Raw genomic sequence first — 19838 nt, forward strand, 5'->3', positions numbered from 1 at the left:
GAGCTTCCTTGGTGCATGCATTCATTATCTGTTGACAAGCAATTATTATTTTTTTGTTTTTCTTTAAAAAAAAAAAAGGCATACCAAAGGCTTCTACAAGGTATTTGTTAAGGAATACTTAATTCTTGGTCAAGCTCAGTGTATTTAAACACTTTTATAGAGGGAATCATCAGTGGCGTCTTCCAATGACACTATGAAATCTGCATAGCAAACTAGACTTGACTGATGCTGAAGCGAACACGTGGAACACCCTAGCAACCACCTAGCAACCACCTGGAACAGTCAGAATACAACGTCGGCGTCGTACGTTTCTGCGAACCACAGATGCGTTGAATGTCTACACTTCAACACGTGTAATATGTAGCATTGTTGGAAGAAAGTTGGAAAACAGCAGAAAGCACGATTCAAGGCCAATTTGAAACCAATGCCCGCTTCCTATTTCAACCGACAAAACCGGGTGTTTTTTAGCGAGAAGTTGGGACATTTGCAGCCGTTTTTATTTTAACCCAAACCATGATCGTTGCCTAACCCTAACCAAGTGTTTTTTGTGCCTAAATTTAACCAGACCTTAACCACAACGTTGTTTATCCGCGGTCTGCAGGAACGTACAATGCCAACGTTTTGTTCTGGCGATTCGGTTGGAAACACTCAACAGCCCCTTTCAGATGCTCAAGTCAGTCACTTTTGCATAAAATTCACAATGGAAACCTTACAATAGTTTGAACCGTGTAACATTTCCGCATCGTTTTCAATGTGGCACAAGTCTGAACTGAATGCAGAGAGACAGAGAGAGGTTTCTTCTGCCCTTTCTGAGAATAAAATCTGAAACTTTTATGTCGTTTCAGATCAGTCTTTAAAAAGGAGAGAAAACAAAAAAACTTTATACAACCACAATAATCACCAGACCACACATCAGTATGTGTTTCCAAGTGAGTTCTACTGCAAATGTGAAAAATGTTGGTATAAAGCCTTTTGTGGCTCCAGTTGGAGCTGTGTGACATCTGATAAATAACCACTTGTGATGTGATGTCACTTGTCCAGTCATGTCTGAATAAAGCCACAAGGATCATTTATGTAACTGACGCCCACTGAGCGTCTGAATGACAAAAAGCTATTACTTTACCTGTTACTTAATGTTACACCTTGTCTGAAAAAGCCTTAACATCTATTAAGTTATACAGTGAATCACCCAGAACACCATAGTAACCACATAGCAACAACGTAGTAACACCCTAGAAACCTATCGAGACACTGAGAGAATAGCTAGCATCACCAGCTAGCTAGCAACACCAATATGTATTATGCAATAACTCTGCAAAAACATGGTCCAAACAAGTATTGCTCAAGCAGCAAATACCACGTCTTGATGCTAAAGTCGATGCAGAAGTACCTTAAAGGGCCACTAGATGCTCCAACTGACTCCATTCAAAAAGCCTCAACTTCTCTCTAGAAATATTATCTCAATTCAATTCAATACACAATCTTAGACTTAATTTAGCTAAAGTAGCTAACATTAGCCCAAGCGTGAACAAGTAAGTTAGCGTTAGCAACACCTCACACTCCTCATTTGGAAGATAATGGCGCCAGATGGAAAAGATTCAAACCGGCTCCAATGTAAACCAGTAGGTGACGTCACACCTCACTACATCCATTTTACAGTCTGTATTTTTGCTCAGGCAGTAAGCAGAAATACCTTTACTTAGATAATGCAGCTTTCCCAGATATCACCATGGATGTATTATGAGAGCTGGATAGGGCGCCGCCGCTCAGCCTTGCAGCTAATTTTGCCCCAGTGGTCACTCGCGGTATTGCAGTAAAAAATCTCCCTGCGGCCCAAAAACCATTTTCCCCTATAGACCACCATTGTAAAATAGACTTCTGTAAACACAGAATATTTCGAACTGCAAACAACGTCAATTATGACAATTACGTATTTTGATCCATGGAGGTTTTATATTTGTAAAACTTTCCTAGAGCTGACGTCATCATAATGTAAAGTCTATGGGCTGAGCGGGAACTCGCGGGCGAGGCCAGCGGAGGAAACACTACCACGCATATTCAGTGGGCCGCACAACGTAGAAGCAAAGCTGCACGCTAGAAACTTTTTTTGTTGGTGTAGGCGCCAGCCGAGCAAATCTTATTGGACTGAACGGGCGCCATTTTTGGTCCGACATCCAGCTTTTATAAGACATCCATGGATATCACCTGTCACTCTGCACTGCATGCTAAGCTTTAAAGTGCACGCTAAGCTTCGGCGATGTTATTCTGTAGTACACACAGTTATTAAAGGGGCTTTAACCAGATTTTTGATAACATTTAGATACTCTACAGAAATTGGATGTTACTCACAGCAGCTGCGTACTTTATTCTGCCAACAGTGAGTCTGCTCCACTCTTCTCTTAGCCAACCACACACCCAGTGGCACCGTGCCTGGTACATCTCCTCGCACATTTTTTAGGCTGGAGTTTAGGTGTACCTTACAATATAATGCAACCCGATACATAACTCATCAGCTTGAGAATTTAGTACAGAGTTTTATCAAAATCCCTGTGATTTAATATCAACAAAAACTGAAGATTATGAGCTTTCCAAAGGTAGAAGTTATTACATCAGTTTGCATGTGTACATCTAGTCATACAGGAATTATTTATGGCGCTTTTAAGTACAGAAGAGGGCATTTCAATAGTAGTCTAGATTTAATTTATGGTTCCTGTCAGCGTCACAAATTCCTTTAAAACTTTCATTTTATTTTAGCTCTCACCGTCTGAACAATGTGCTGTTATAGTGCCAAAAAAGGTGTTATCACCCTACCGAAAAATAAATCCATCCCAACATTTCGCCTCCCATTTTTTTAATCACTCTGTCCTCTTCCTCCTTCTTCTTCCCCCCCCTCCCTCCCTCCCTCTCTTGTCCACCCCCCTTTCCCCTCAGTCTTGATGAAGGACAGGCACTGGGGTAGAGGAGGTCAAGCATTAGCACAACTATCTAATCACTACCTCTCCTCTCTTTTTTTCCCTCCCTTCTCCTCCCTTTCTCCTCCTCTCTGCTGACAAATCATCTGTCAACAGGCTGGCGGCTCTGGCCTCTCCATTAGAGCCGTGGCACCTGAGTATTTCTCAGTCCTGTGCACACGTACACACACACACACACTCTCATGCATACACTTTTCCATGCATCTCCCTGCTCAGACACCCCCTTGTGAACGGAGGGGGGGGGGGGGGGGGATCAATGCTGCCAGCTCCATGCATCATTTGTCACACCACTGCCCTCGCTTTAATGAGCTTGTCTGGCTTCAGCTCCTCCTTCTTTTTCATTCTCTCTTTTTCCTCCTCACCTCTCATCCCTTGTTAAGCTTTCGCTCGGCTCGCCGGCGCTCTCTTTTCCACTTGTCCCTCAGAGCCAGCCACGTCTGACTCCCCTCTTTATTTTAGGTAATGATACAAGTAGTGTGCTTTAACGGTGGTGGACATTACAACAGTCGGCCTGTGCGGGTAATAGTCTCGGATAGTCTGGAGTGGTGCTGCAGGGTCGGTAAATATGTGTGGCAGTAAAACCTGCTTAGGTAATGATGGTAGATGAGTAGTTGCCATGGTGTTTGAGCAGCTAATCTGTTTTAAGACTAGATGAATGACTGTGTGTTGTGCGTGTTTGTTAGAGGGAGAAAAGAAAGTGAGCGAGGGAGGAGCTGTGAGTGACTCTATTAAGAGATATATGTGGTGCCACTTCTTGTTTGGCTGCCAGGAGTCACCTTACTTGTCCCACAAGAGGTGATGCATGGGCCCCAGGATCCCACACATATAACATCTCATCAGCTAGTACGGCTCTGCACAGGCGCATTAGTGGCTGCGTGTGCATGCGCTTGGTTTCCTCTGTTCTGCGCTGGTACATTTGTTGATTAGGATGTTGATTTCTAAAGACATTATCTGCAGAGATGCTGTGTTTTACGAGGACAGTCTTTAGTGCAGGGGTAATTAAATACAAGTCTCAGGCGTCACACTGTTGGGTAACAAACTCCCTAAACTTGAGCTCAATAGCTGTGATGATCTGGCGGAGACACTGGTGTAAGTGTTCATTAGTGAGTTATTCCTCTTTGAAAATGTCTGATTTTACCATTACTTTGCTGGAGGCTTCATATCATGACTTCACCTGGTTCGGTTTTGTTATTCGGTCATTCTTACCGCCGTGTTTTCGGGATAGTTTTGTTCCAAACAGGCGTGTTTGGTGTTGTAGTGGTGTTTTGTGTTCTCACTGGTCGTTATAGCCACAGTTTCATTGCAAATCAATGTAAATCATGCGAAGATATTCCAGTAGAGACCCAGAATAAAAATATAGACCTGGAAATGTAAATGATATCTCCTCTTTAAGGCTCTAGTGAGGATACTGTAGTCACTGTAGTCTGTTTGCACTCGGCAGCTGTGCAAAGATGGAGTCAACATGGAGAACAATGGCGTCACCACAAAGACAAACCAGACACGCTACTGATCAGTTCACATGATGCAGTGGAAAAGTGTAGTTATACTGACAGTATTCTAAGATAGCAGGATTGCAATATGAAACATTATACACCCTCAACGGGGCAGTACTTTAGTGGAAATGGAAATGTGGCCTGATAACTGATGAGTTATCCATGTTGACTGCTTTTATGCTTTTATTCCAGGCCAGGATGAGCTCCAAACAGTGACTTATGAGACATATGAGGTTCTCAAAGCCCTAAAAAACACAGACATAATGGATCATGTCCTGTGGATACATATAAATAAAGACCGGCAGAGCAAAATGCCAGATTCTCTCACTGCAGAGGAATCAGACTTAAGGGGAAAATTTGTCCTATCACACTATTTCAAATGCTATTTAAGACATGACTATTGCTTTCCTGGAGCCATTTCGATATTTATTGGTGTATTTGTCTTTATTAATACTACAACATATGTTCGTGAAGTGATGTCACATTGAGATATTTTGAGAAGTTTGATGTAATGTTTTTCAGCTACCAAATATATCAACAGTTGTCCGTCTCCTGAATCAAAGAGCGACTTTTTAGACTCACATTTCGCACAATTATACGCGTAAAACACCATCATACAGACGACCGCACTACTCTGATTATACACTTTTTGTTTATTAAATCATCTTATTTAGCATGTCTAAGCAGTATATAAACATTTAACAAATAGTTACGACACTATAATGTAGTTATAAGCAGATATAACTGCATTTGTAAGTGTTTATTAATGCAATAAGACATATTTTATGTGATTACGACTGTATTTCACTATAATGTCATTCATTATCTGTTTGTACACAAGCCTCCACCTTTGGGTTATTGTTACTGACAAATACATCAATAAACACACACCATACAATGCAAAGTGTATTTATTTGCTTTATGTACATCAAAACAAACCTACAACTGGTAACAGCACAGCAAACAGTTGCCAGTTGTCATAGTAACGTGAAAAAAACCCCTGCTTTCCGGCACTTAAAGCTACCCTGTGGAGTTTTCTTGTAAACAAAAGTTATGTTTACATTCAGTGATGCATTTACTCACCAAAACACATTGTGTGTATCCTTGAGATCTAATTAACATGCTGAATGCGTTTCCTTCCTCATAAATTCATTCCTCATTAATGTTCTTTGTTCGGCGCGTTACTTCCACCTGTAGATTATTGTGTATCACATCACCCGCATGAGACAAACAAACAAACAAAACAGGGAGCCAACTCATAAAAACTGCTCCATAGTGCTACTAGAAGTTAAAAAAAAAACACCACAGGGTACCTTTAAGTTTCTGAGAAACAGTCGGAAATAACGACCGTCAGAGCAGCGATGGAGAGATCTGCCAATGAAAACAGCTCAAATGTGGCAACTGGGCCAGATAAGTTCAGGAGACTAAAGTTTTTAAAGTATTTTTTTGTGCTCTAATCAACAAAAATGTGTTCCTCATATCTCTGCAGTTCCCCTCAATTCTACGGAGCACTTCTTTCAGCTTATTGTTCTGGTTTTATGGCCCGCAACTTTACTGTTTTGGTTCAGTCACATCTCTATTATCGTATGGTTTCCACTCTCAACTACCAAATAAAGACAAAAATGCCACAAAAAAAAAACTGTAGAAAGAAAGAAATCCTCTTACGTCAAGCAGCCAAAAAGTACACACTGGACACGCAGACATCATCAGGGAATGAACTCAATCATATTCTTCCCATAGTTTTCCTTAATTCTTCTGCTTTGTGCTCAGACATATTTTGGTGATGTACTGCTCCATCTCTCTTTTAATGAATCACCAGTAATACCTTGCCAGACTAAGCACTCCCTCAGTGCCAGTACGAGTTTCATCGCATTGGACTGTCTGTCAGTACTTGGCAATCTGAGGACAAGCTGTCATCTTTTACTGGTTTTTCTAAAAGCATGAGGTCATTTTTCAAGTGGAGGTTGATGCAGGAATGTTGTTATTGCTGCCTTATTGCTGCTGTACTTATCATTTTTTTGTCGCTTGCACTTAACTTCAATTTAGATGTCTGCACACTTTCCAATCCCCAACAGTACTGAGCTTTTGTCTACTTAAAAGGGACGCACATTTCCAAGTCTATATTTATATTCTGGGGTTTTTACTGGAATATTTTTGCATGATTTACAATTGAAAACAGGCTGTTTTAGCTGTTTTTAGCTGTTTAGACTTCCCCTCCCAATGAGCCCACTCTGTTCTGATTGGCCAGCTTCGGAGGCTACATAAACAGTAGTAGTTGCATTTCACTTCTTTTTCTCGTTCTTTACACAAAGGAAACTTCTCAAATATATCCGTACATGTTTGCGCGGGAATCCGATCCCAAATACGTGCGTGGACAATGTGAACAACACGTGGAACAACCTTAGCGATAAAGGCTACCAAACAGACGGCCGTTTAAGGGCACGCATGATGAGCTAACGTCATCTCGTCAAACTATTCCCTGGCTTTTGACTTGCAGGGAGCATTTTTACATACATTCACCTCAAGTTTTGGAAGTTTGACCATGTTAAACATAGATATCCATCATTGTAACAGTATATAAATAACAGAAAATCATAAAAAGCATGATAAATCCCCTTTAATGATGCGAGTCAGGCTATTGTGCAAAGCTTAAAGCAGGTAGTTTCCCATGCACTAAATGTTTTTGCTCCTGAAAAACTCCTCCTCAGTGTTTTTGCAAAGAAATATTACAGTGTAGAGTGTGTAATTGCCTGCAGATGCCATTCAGTCAAGTTTGACATTTTGAGTGTTGAGTAATTGCACTTCAGACGTGCTTTGAAAAGTTTTATCGCATGCGAGTTAAACGCTGCTCAGGTGTAAGAATATGTTTGGAACAATTCCCCCAGTCTGCCTGATTTTCTGTCATCTATATACTGTTATACATGTGAAACATGGTCAAAGTTCCAAAACTTGAGGGGCTTGAAGCTTGAACATGTACGGATGTATTTGAAAAGTTTTGAGTAAAGAACGAGAAAAAGAAACAAAAACCTACTAATGCTGTGTGATTATGTAGCATCCAAGCTAGCAGAGGCTTCCTGAAGCTGGCCAATCAGAACAGAGTGGGCTCATTGGGAGGCGGGCCTTAAAGAGACAGGAGCTAAAACGACCTGTTTCAGACGGAGGCTGAACTGAGGGGCTGCATAAAGAGCCAGTATAAGTTAAATAAGGGGTTTTTAAAATTGTAAATCATGCAATACATTCCAGTAGAGCCCCAGAATATAAATATAGACCTGAAAATATACATGACACGTCCCCTTCAATATTCACTTCTGTTTAACTTCATCTAAGCACTGCTGTTTATTGGTTATAATTAGGCGTCTACTGTACTATTAGTGTATTGTCAGGTTTAATAAACGGTGCCACGTGAAAATAACTTCATGTATTTCTCAGTGCTGCCCCTGCCTGGTCTTCACTGGCTGCTTCTTATAAATGTTCCTTCCCTCTTTCCCTCCCTTCTCCTCCCCTCAGTCCACCAGCTGGCCCATTCCTCAGTGTTATTATTGGATTTCAGAAAGCCGGGAGGGGGCATATATCACATCTCCCTTCGTCACCTCCTCCCCTCGTTCACACTCATTCTTTCATTCATCTTTTTCCTTTTTAATAACTCCCTCTGCTCTTTGGCCATTAATAAAGATGAACTCACTCCACTGTCGCCTCCTGCTCTCATCTCTCTCTGTGTGTCTCTCACTGTCTCCTTTCCCTTTGCACTTTATTGACCCTCTTCCTAAAATCTCATCCTCCCCCATCTCACTTACCTTCCTCCTTACATTTTTCTTGATGTCCGTTATCTCCTCCCCCTTTCCATCCCCTCAGATCACCCTCTTCCTCCCAGTCTGCCCTCTGTAAAAAAAAAAAAAAAAAAAAGCTCTTGGCTTCCCTCCATCCCCTCACCTCTCTTTTCTCCTTCAATTTCTCTCCGTCTGACACAGCAGTCCATCATGTGCTGGGCTCTGGACACTGGCCTCCCTCTGACGCTCTCATTCATCAGGACTTTGAAAAGCAGAAATCACTCTCTCCTCTCCTCCGCTGGCCGCTGCCACTTATTGCACTATCCATCACACCTGGCGGATGATCAATACGAGCCTTTCCCCTCTGCCCCTCCCTCACCCCCTGCTCCTTTCTCTCACCGCAACCCCCTCCTCCTCCTCCTCCTCCTCCTCCTCCCCCTCCTCTTCCACTCTTTACTGTATTTCTTTCACGTCTGGATCTCTGCAGCTCAGGCTTCTGAGAGAAAACTTGTCAGACCTTTAAGGTAGTGCAGCTGCACCTGTAACGTGGAACAAGACCAGAATGATATGTCGATAGAAACAGATTTGATTGTCTTTGACACTGACATGTAATTCAAGTAGTTAAAAGGACATCTTTAGGTGAAAATCCACTTTATAACAAATCGTATCTCAATCAGATTTCCCACCATCATTAGAGGCTATTACTATATGTCACCTAATACTAACCTACAAGTTCTTGTTTTAGAATGAATGATTTCTACGTTAAAGTACTGACTTTCTGTTTTTTTTCTTTTTTACAAGGTTTTATTTAGTTTTTCCACATGTGTACAGTCAACACTTCCCTCATCAACCAAACAGGAACTCATAATCCAAATGACAAAGCAAAACAAGACAGGAAACACAAAACTAAACACAAGTTTTTAAAACACATAATAACTTTACTTGAATAGCACCTTTAAAAAACAGAGTTCACAGAGTGCTTTGACAGACAAAGCAAAAGCAGCTGAATACAAAAGCAGAGACACACGACACAGAAAGCAATAACAAGGCCGACATTAAGAAGACGACAGAAGAAGACAATGAAAAACAAAAGAGAGATGATGAAAAGATTAAAAGTCGATAAAAAAAAGATGATAAAAAGACAACATCGCATTAAAAGCACGTCAGTAGAAGTGAGTTTTAAGAAGCAATTTAAAGGAAGTCTCTGTGAGCCTTATCTCCTCAGGCAGGTTGTTCCAAAGCTGAGGGGCCCTGATGGCAAAAAATAGTCTGTCCAATAATTAATTCAGCCAACAGTAATATTTTACTATTTAAGCCTCGACTTTGGAACAGCCAGAAGGGCCCCACCTGAGGATCTAAGGCTGCGGGCTGGCTCATACGGGCTCCAGATTTCTGTTATGTAGCTTGGAGCCAGACCCAGACGTGCTTTAAAAGTGATCAGTAAAATCTTAAAATCAATTCTAAAACAATCAGGGAGCCAAAGGAGAGAAGTCAGGACTGGGGTGATGTGATGTCATCTGTTAAAACCAGTAAGAAGCCTCAGTAAGAAGATATAATGTTCACTGTCTTCGTTTAGCGTGTTAGCATGCTTTTAGCATTTGCTAATTTGTACAAAGGAGGCTGACGGGAATGAATATTAGATTTGCAGGTATTTTGTAATGATCCAAAGTATTATCAAGTGAGATTTTTGATTATTTTAATGACAATCCATCCAATAGTTGTCGAGACTTCACTCAAAAACACAAATGTCAACCTGGTGGCACTAGAAGAAAGTCAGGGGATCACCACATTTTTGAGTACATCATCTGGGAACCATGAATGTCTGTAAAAAAATGTTGTTCCGATGCATCTAATAGATGTTGAGATATTTCACTGGATAAGTGAAAACTTGAAGAGTCAGGGGATCAACAAAGTCAGTAGGCTTCATCCTCTCAAGAACAAGAACATAATCCATCCAAAACTTTTGATGGTAGATATTTCAGTCTGTGGTGGACCGACAGACCGACACTGTCTTCCCTAGAGCCATACCTGCTAGCGTCGCTAATAAATAATGAATCCAGAAGAGACATTTTTTATTGCAGTAGAACTTTTTCCCTGAGACCAACTTGTTAGGCAGCGTCCTGAATTGATGGTGTTATTCCACCCATCCCTCCTCAGGTAGGACCCAGTTAATGGGGGCAGGCAATAAGAGCGGCTAACAGTGGCTATAATTCTGCTGAGAGCAGCTTTGCTTAGTAAAACTGATTTGTTCAGAACAGAGGAGTCGTTAGGCACCGCGGCCGGGCCTCCCAGATCCTAATGCCTTTCTAATCTCCTTTGGTATCGCTAATTCTTTTCGTTCTATACCACCATTAAACTTTTTCACAGGTACCGGGCAATGAATTAAATTACACTGGATGTATTGGGCAAACGAACCATAAATTGGTCTTTGCTGCCCTCGCTGGTGCAGGTGGGAAGCTGAGAATACACTGCTGCAGGTGCACAACACATGTAAATGATACAGAAAACGTAAAAACTACAGATACACCGACTCCTGCACGCCCCAGTTTGTGCCTCTCATGTATTACCATTACATTTGAGTCATAGATGCATCAATTTCTTCACAAATTAGATTAAGAAATAGAGTCACAACTTGGAAAATGGGTCAAAAAATGTTCCATTATCAGTTATTTGTCTATATTGATGTTACTTTCTATCACATATAAAATGAGCAGGAAATTGAGTTGTAATTTGTAAAAAGATGGGTCAGTTTCATCATCAGTTATCTGTCTATATCAATGTTACTGTCTTATAACTTTCATTATAAGGTTTAAGAACATTATAGAACATTATTTTCAGCCCTTTCTGTGTGTTTTTATGAGCTCACCTTGTCTCACATCCTCACTTGAGAAGATAGTGATGATTATGGAGGGAAATTAGTCTTGCACTAACTAATTAATGTTAAATATTGAGCTTATAACGTTACCTCATACTGCAAATCATGCATGTTTTGATTAAAACATCATCACTAAGCTTGTACTCGCTGCAGAAGATGATCCATCGATGCTCCGCCGTAGTTTACTTGTCTGGGCTTGATCTGATCGGTTTTGTGAATGCCAATAAACTGCCCACAAATTGTCACACATGTTTGTAAATCTTTATTTATAGATGTAGGGGCGGTTGCGGTTCGATCCCCGACTCTTCCTGTCAATGTGTCCTTGAGCAAGACACTGAAGCCCAAGTTGCTCCCGATGGTTGTGCCAGCGCCTTGCATGGCAGCTCCACCGCCATCAAAAATTGTAAAACGCTTTGTCCTTTAAGGTAAAAAAGTCACATTTATGTAAATTTTGTCTTCATTTGACACCATTATTGAGACTAATTTCTCTCCACACATGATGACCCTGCAGCTGATCCCGTCTCTGTGGCTGTTTGTGAAACTATTTTATCAGCGAGATAACGAGGTAGCTACAATACATACACACTAGAAACCACTGGGTTAACATTTTTTACCCAGTTTCGGTCAATAAAGCCCCGATACGACATTGGTTTAACTTTACTTTAGTAGCAATCTGTTATTTTGACTCCAGTGTTACTAAAATCTGTCACAAATTCACTGTTTCTTGTACAACGCGATGTGCATATGACATTCAAAAGACAACACAATCAATGAAATGGACGTTTAAAAGGAGAAGTACTTTATAACTGTTATAAAGTGGTTTATGACAAGCTTTATTTGGGTTAATAACGCAACAATAAAATAAAAAATAACACTAAAACTGGGTCAAAACAACCTCTTGTCTTGAGTGACCTTCTGGTAACATGAACCCAGTGTTGTGTTGGTGTTATATTGACCCAAACTGGGCAAATAGTTAATAAAATTAGTGTGCACCAGTATTAAACCATTAAGGGTTTTCTTTGAATTCATTTAGTCAATTGATTGTTTCTGCCTTTTTCATATCACTCTTTCTTTTGATAAGCTAATTTTACTTATTTTAAATGACATGATTGCTTCAGAGTGCACTTAACATGAGCGTAAATACCGTGTTTGTCCACTCTACTGCCATGTGGACTAAACCATGTGCACCTGTTAGAGGAGAAGGGGCTCCTGGGAGGGTCTAATATTGTTTTAGATACAAAAAATAAGTCTATCCAATAATTCACTCAGCCAACATCGATAGTTTACTCATAGTGCTAATTGTATAAAGATAGAAACAAACAGGCCCTGGGTACTGTTCCAGTATTCCCCTCACTACCTCGCTCCCCTGCCAATTCACGGGGCTAGCTTAATCCTACTGACACACATTCATCAGCGTTGCTCCAGCTGAGGCTATGCAAACTGACACGACCCCGGAGTCCCGGCGATGCGATGGGGGCCACGGACCTCGACATAAAACCAGGCAGACGAACCTGCCAGCAGCTCAATTATCTGTCATTAGCAGGCAGCGCAGCACAGGCGCAGGGTAATTTGACAAGCTAAACTGATGCTCTTTTACACCGGACTGCTTCATTGGACCCGAGTAAATGTATTCTCAGGCTAATGCATATAAATAGAAGATCTATGTTTGAACAGCTGAGAGAAAGTGAGGCATCGGGAAGAGTGGGTGGTAGCCAGAAATAAAGGGGACGAGCAAACTGAGAGGCTTTAAAAAAGTTAGGAAATTATAATAAAATCTGACAGGCTGGATGGGAGTTTACTTAAATACTGTTGTCTCAGTGTTGTGAAAAAGGCTTTTGAGTGGCAACTGTCTCAATGGGGATACTGGGGGTGAACAGAGGTTAATCTCTTCTGGACCCATTTTCTCCCCAAACTGCTTGTTCGCCCCGATTGGGAGCTTTTGAACTGAAATAATCCCGAAGTCACAGCCTACGTCTGTCTCAGCCGTCTTATCTCTCCGCTCTTTATGGTTTATTCATGATTTGTCTCTCTCTTTTGTGTGTCGGACAAGGGTGTCGTTTCCACCGGGGATGGTGCGAACACATTCGACTCACTTTTCAATATCGTATTTTTGTCCCCCTTCACCTCTCAGGTTGATTTCTCTGTTTAAAATCTTTGTAAACATTTTCCTCTCGCTGTCCAGCCGACAATATCCAGATGAAAAAAAGATCTGAGTTGATAAAAATGTCATCTGAGACGCCTTCACTTATAAATTAGGGAAGAAAGGTATTGACTGATTAGTTTTTTTGCCCTGGGTTTCGTCTCTCAGGCTACATACAGGCTATTCTACTGCTCTGTATGCAGCCTGAACAACCCTGTCTCCTAGAAACAGTTTCTCTGTGGCATCAATCATTTTTTGTTTAGTTTATATACCACTACATTGTTTCCCTGTTTACATTGCATTGGCTAAATATCGCACTGAAGTCATACGGAGGAGGTCGGGGTGGATGGCGGACGTACAAGACGCAATTTCATCTGTGGTAAAGTTTAGGCAACAAAAGCACTTTGGCAAGGTTTGTGGAAAGATCGGGGTTTCTTTTAAGTGTCATTTGCAGACTTTATTCTGCCAAAACCATCTTTCTCTAATCAGTGCTGCCAGTGTCTAAATATAACTGTAAAAAGTTTAATGATTCTGTAGTTTTTAGTAGCGGATATTTAACTGGAATATCGCATATTTTGGTGGGAAAAAACCCCAACTAGGTACGTTGTCTCTGAATTTCACTCATATGTTCAGTATCAACATTTTTGCAACTTGCCAAATATGTTAATTAACAACATTTTCTCATTATGTTGAGAGAAAATCATGATTAATAATTCAGACAGCATGTCTCCTAAACATTATGTTTATATATGACCATATATCCATTAAAATATCTGATCCTGCAGTATAATATCAACGTTACAGTGGTAAATGCAGCAATAATAAACTTTTCATGGTTATGTTTAGGCACTGGCAACACTTGGTTAAGGTTAGAGGAAGATCATGGTCTTGATTTAATACAGAACAAAATCTGCAATGACTTAAAAGTCCAACATGTTTATTAACATTTAATTGAAACAACGATCTTTCACAAATATAAAAAAGGTTTGTGTGTTGCGCCTCATTCGACTGCAGACTCCACCTTCTCCTTTTATTTGTTTTTTTATGGGTAAAACCATATTTTATAATATCTTCAGTTAATATTTCATTAAAAAGCAGCTAAAATCAAGCATCAGTCCCACAGAGAGGCAGTAAAACCCTGCACTCTTTGTAGCAGTAATGCAAATAGCACACTTCTAGCTATAGTATAGCATCACTAGCTATCTGTTTTTATATATTTTTTACTTCATTGTGTCCCCCTCTCTCTTGACACAAAGGCAGGTGCTGATATTAGTACCAGGTTTCAACCTTTTTCCCTCTGTTTCCCTCTCCTTTCTTATCCATCTGACATCTAAGCAAGTAGCATCTGAGCACAAAGAAACTTTAGATGAAAGAAGGGGAAAGGCGGAGAGAGAGAGAGAGAGAGAGAGAGAGAGAGAGATGCATTAGCTGTGTCACTCTGTGCCACCCCGGCTGCCCTTCGCCCCTGCTGTCTGTCAGCTGTCAGGACGCTGAGTGAGGACGGACACTCGCGTCTGACAACGCGGGGGATCAGGTGGACGGAGAGACATCGGGAGAAATAAAGAAATCGAACGACAGAGAAACAGGAAGTGACACGGAGAGGTGAAGGATGTGTGGATGGTTGGGACACTGATGACCCCGTCACCCGGAAGAATGAGGTGTAACTATGTGCTGTTAGCGTCTAGCTTGCTGGCAGAGTTCACCTTATAATGTGGTTTCACACAACATGTGGCTTCACTCACAAATAAATACCACTTTCTAATTTGGGATACTTCGTAAAAATGTTTATGAGTTGCTGCAGCTAATGACATCATTAATGGTTTAGAAATGATTAATTAACGCTTTATAGATCAGTTTGAAGACGTTAACAAGGTTGAGCTATATCCTCCGGCATAACTTGTTTTGTCTTTTTATCTATCTCTTTAATTTATTGACCACTTAATGTCTGTCTCATTAGAAAGTGGTGACACAAATTCTTATACATTGATCACAACCACTGATTTCTACAGTTCCTACATGAGAATTACAGTAGAAGGGGGCAAATATAAACTCTTGAGAAGTTAATTTAAGCCAGGAGACATATTTCCTTTTCAAGTTTTACGCTGCATATTTGCAGAATATGAACACTATGCAGATTTAATGTTCTCTAATAGTTTTACGGCGTGCTAGCCGAGTGACTGACATGTCATTCCTCCTCTAATGAAAGACAAAACACTGTGCCCCTGGACGACGTGCATCAAAACAGCCTCCCCTATTATTTTCGATAACCGACTCCCACACCAGCGGCGGCTAGGCGCCAGCCAGCACTCGTCGACGTGTTGTGCCGTGACACTTCACACCTCTGTCCTATTTCCAGCCTCGCTGCCCCCGAAAAAAACCCATTTTTTTTCTAAAGAAAAAGCTGTTTCATACTTCAATTCAATGTTTGCCCAAATACAGACGTGATTTACTAGTTTGTCGCTTGCTTTTCACTGCAGTTTCAACTATTTCCTTTGTCTACAAGGCAAAAATGAATGAGCTGTTGGTTGATCTGCTGCTGTCAAAACATAATCTCACTGCTCAGATTATTATTTTTTTCAACTTAGTAATCAATCATTGTGACATTCATTGTGTCATCACAGTCCCCCTGCTGTACTCATACAACCGGAGTTACATCCATTTAACTACTATGTCTTCCTGTTGACATGCTGACATGCAGCGCGACACTTCCTATTGGCGCCGGCGACGGCACTCCATGCGCGTCACATAGCGTGCCGTGGCGCTGCAGCGGCGGTGTGTTTTCAGCTTGAGGCCTTTTCCTTTTCCTCCTGATGACCCCTGACTCCTGATACTGTGTGACATACAGTATCAGGAGTGATGCAGTGCTGAAACTGACCTGTTGATCCTCACATAGTCTTAAAACAGCCCTGAGACATTCCTCTACTTGTCCTGGCACTGACACTGGAGGTATAAATACATATTTATATGCCTGGGAACGACCTGGATTTCCTTCTTCGCTCCATGTTGACCAATATCAGGTTTTTTCCACCTTTTTTTTTTTTTTTTTTTTCCTCCACTGAGAACATGTGGCATCAATCGTTTTTTTTGGCTAGTTTCTCCCACTTTAATCCTTCTTCTTGTGAGACAGAGCGCAAAAAGAAGAGAAAAAAGAAAGATGGGGGTGTCAGCGAGGAAGCACACGGCAGCTGAGGGTCATTAATCACTGTCATGGCGGAGAGAGAGAGAGACGGAGGATGAAAGACATGAGAGACGGAGTGCAGCAGACATGGCAGCAATCTCTCTCCAGAGATGAGATGAATCAAGCTATTCAGCGGTCTTTGCTTTGTTGTTGATATGAGGCTGTGACATCACATCCTCCTCAAATCCAAATACTGAAGGGTCTAAGTCAGTGGAGCGGGAGCGTCCTGGTCAAAAGGGGAAGGGGGGGGGGGTGGGGTGGGGTGGGGTGAGCGACCACTGACAAACACATATGGATTGTGCATTGAATTACTGCCAGTCCAGCAGCTCCCAGAGGCCCCCGAATATCTCATGAAGACAAGCGAGTGATGAATCACGTGGGAAAGTCGAACCCAACGATAGCGAGGTTTCCATCCAAAGCGAACGCAAATCTTATCCGAATTTCCGAGTTATCAGCAAAAGAAAGTCAGTCAAATATGGGAACGAGATCACGTCGTTAAAAAAAAAAAAAAAAAGGTCAAACCACAAACAGTAAAAAAAAACATGACGGAAATATGAAATATGTGTCCCTCGTATTAATTTTAGGAGAGTTACAGTCGCCTAATTGCTCCACACAGATCTGATGGTTTTGTCTTATGCTTTTTTTTCCTCTCTCTCTCTCTCTCTCTCTCTCTTCTTCTCTTCAGCGGAGCGGAAACATAACTGGACATTTAAGTCACATGCTTCATGTACGTCATGATTTATTTGATAAATCTGTTTCCATTTTGCAGTTTGTCGCAATTTACTTCCATCGATGCACCGAACTTCTCTCCTCTCAGACGAGCTTAAAATACTGGTTTTTGTGATTTTTCCGTGTTTTCACTCAAAATGCAATGAAAACGGTTGGATGGAAACGCACTTATTAGACATGTACGGATACAAAAACACAGGTCAGAAAGGTTAAATTATAGAAAAAACTGTACAACTTTCTGACAAGAGGTTATAAGCATTAATTAATGGCATTTATTTATTCATTTAGTGATGCTTTATAGATAATTTGTCATCTTTTTAGCACTTCAGTTCATCAGGAAGGTCCCATATTGCTCACTTTCCATTAAGTCATCAAGACTACAGTTATAAATGTCATGTTGTTATAAGTGAGTCTTGAGTTTCTCAACTTCTACACTACAAAAACTGTATTTCTAAGTAAAATAATCTGATAATTAGGTTTAAAATCTAGTCATACTTGTTTCAAGTATGATTTGGATTATCTTGACTTACTTCAAATAAATGTCACCTGCCTTAATTAGCATTTAATTAGGGTTATGTTTATCTAGATACCAGTGACACGTCTGTTACAGGATGTTTTAATAAGCCATCGGCTAAACTGTCAATCACCTGCTATTATAAACGTTAGTAAATCATTAATAAAGTGTTATTGGGGTAATCCATCAAGTTGTTACTGTCAATAAGCTGTTTATAAAAGCATTTAGGTCCATCGGAGGGGACTTCCTGTTGAACTAAAGTGCTAAAAAGACACATTTGGTGGAGGAGCCACAGTCTGGCAACCCAAATGTTATTCAGAGTTAGTAAAGAGTAAAGAAAAGGAAAGCAGAGGAGTGAGCGTGATGCTAAGTCCTTTCTCTTTCCCACATTTCATACCACGACTCTGGCCTGCTGCGCTGCGGTCGACTCCTCAATACGAACCAGATACATGAAATCATGATACTTTATTATTCTGGCCATCCTGCAAATCTATAACATCCCTTCACTTCGAGAGCGGAACGTGCGGATTGCATGTTCTGTATATTTTTCTTGCCTCAAGCTGAGACATCAGAGCGGGAAAAAAAAAAAAAAAAAAAAAAAAGTTAAGGGTATGATGAATGTGTTCTGGCCAGAGGAGAGTGGGTGGTCTGCACTGTATCTGTCAGCGCTGCTATTACAACAGACAGTGGAGTTACAGGCCAATAAGCGGCACTATCATCACCGTCATCAGCAGCAGATCCTCGGTTCGGCTCTCAGCTGTCCACATCACAACCCTGACAGCCCAAACATGTACTTACCCAGAGAGCTTTGCACTTGAATGTCTTAAAAAACATTTGGCTGTTTCACTAGCATGTTCTTAAAGGGCCGGTTCACCCAAATGATGAAATAAAAAATGAGGAAATACACTTTTTCACTTAACTGTAGTGGTATTTATCCATACATACTGTTGTTTTTGTAAAAAGTAATGAAAGTAAAGTTATATGTAATGTGTAAGTGATATATTTTTTAACTTATATAAGTTGCTGCTCATACCTGTCTGCAAACTGTTTCTCTTTAATGGAGCAGTTTATACTCCTGACAGAGGAGGGTTGCATTAAACACAACTAATAAGTTACAATCCTCCGTTTTGGGCTTCAAAGTGAAGCTTGCTATTGTGAAACTGTGTTCACCAAAGTTGAATAAGAATGAGAAATTTAGCAGCAAATAAAAGTTTGTCATTTTAATTGCTGTTGTGACAGTTTTTGGGGTTTTTTTTTTTCCCTGGAACTGCTTTCTTCTGAAGAAATGAGCTCCACAGTATAAAAGGTGTTGACAGCGATCTGCGTCGAGTCACATGGACGCCGTTTCTGGAAATATCTTAAAACCCCGGGCACACAAAACCAAAACAATCTGCATGACGATTTAGCATTAATCAAGGAAATACAGCATGTTCTGTTTTTAATTTGGGTGAATCCACTTCTTCTTCTCTTTCTTTTTTTTTTTTTTATCCAGGACGGATTCTGATTTTATGGAAGAAAGAAACGTGTTAAGGTAACAGAATTACGGTTAATAATCCTCATGTTCTTTCGCAGCATCTTCCTGTGTTTTCCCGGAGCTGTGACGCTCATTCCCTGGAATTTTTATGAGCGATTTACTGGAGCAATATGAGACCGAGCGCCATCATTACTAAGCTAAACAGAGAGAGAGAGAGAGAGAGACGCTATCAAAACAGTGTGACGTACGTTGGTGGCGCTGATTCATGACTGAGAAGAAAGAAAAAAAAAAAAAAAAAACATGAGGGCAATTGCGGCAAATGCAGGCAACACTTTGTTATCCGTGAGATTGGGGAGGAGAATAATGAGGTCACCTATGAGCCAACGCCGCTGTGTTACAGTAATGAGGTTGCTGTCTGACACTGTGGCCGACTACAAGGACACACACACACACACACACTCACACACAAAATATATATCACCTAGCTTTATCTGTCCTCTGTCACTTGGCCTGGCACCGATTCAGAGCCAAAGAGAGTGTAGCAGAGCGTGTAGCAGACTGTACCACTGCTCTATTTCTCTCTCTCTCCATCTTACGTTAGCCTCTCTTGACAACACAGTATTGATTTATGACTCCTTCAAACAGACACAGCCGACAGACAACCCCAGAACGAGCGTGCGGGAGTTCGTTCGTTTT

The sequence above is a fragment of the Thunnus albacares genome, chromosome 18, assembly GCF_914725855.1.
Source record: "Thunnus albacares chromosome 18, fThuAlb1.1, whole genome shotgun sequence".
Taxonomy (NCBI): Eukaryota; Metazoa; Chordata; class Actinopteri; order Scombriformes; family Scombridae; genus Thunnus; species Thunnus albacares.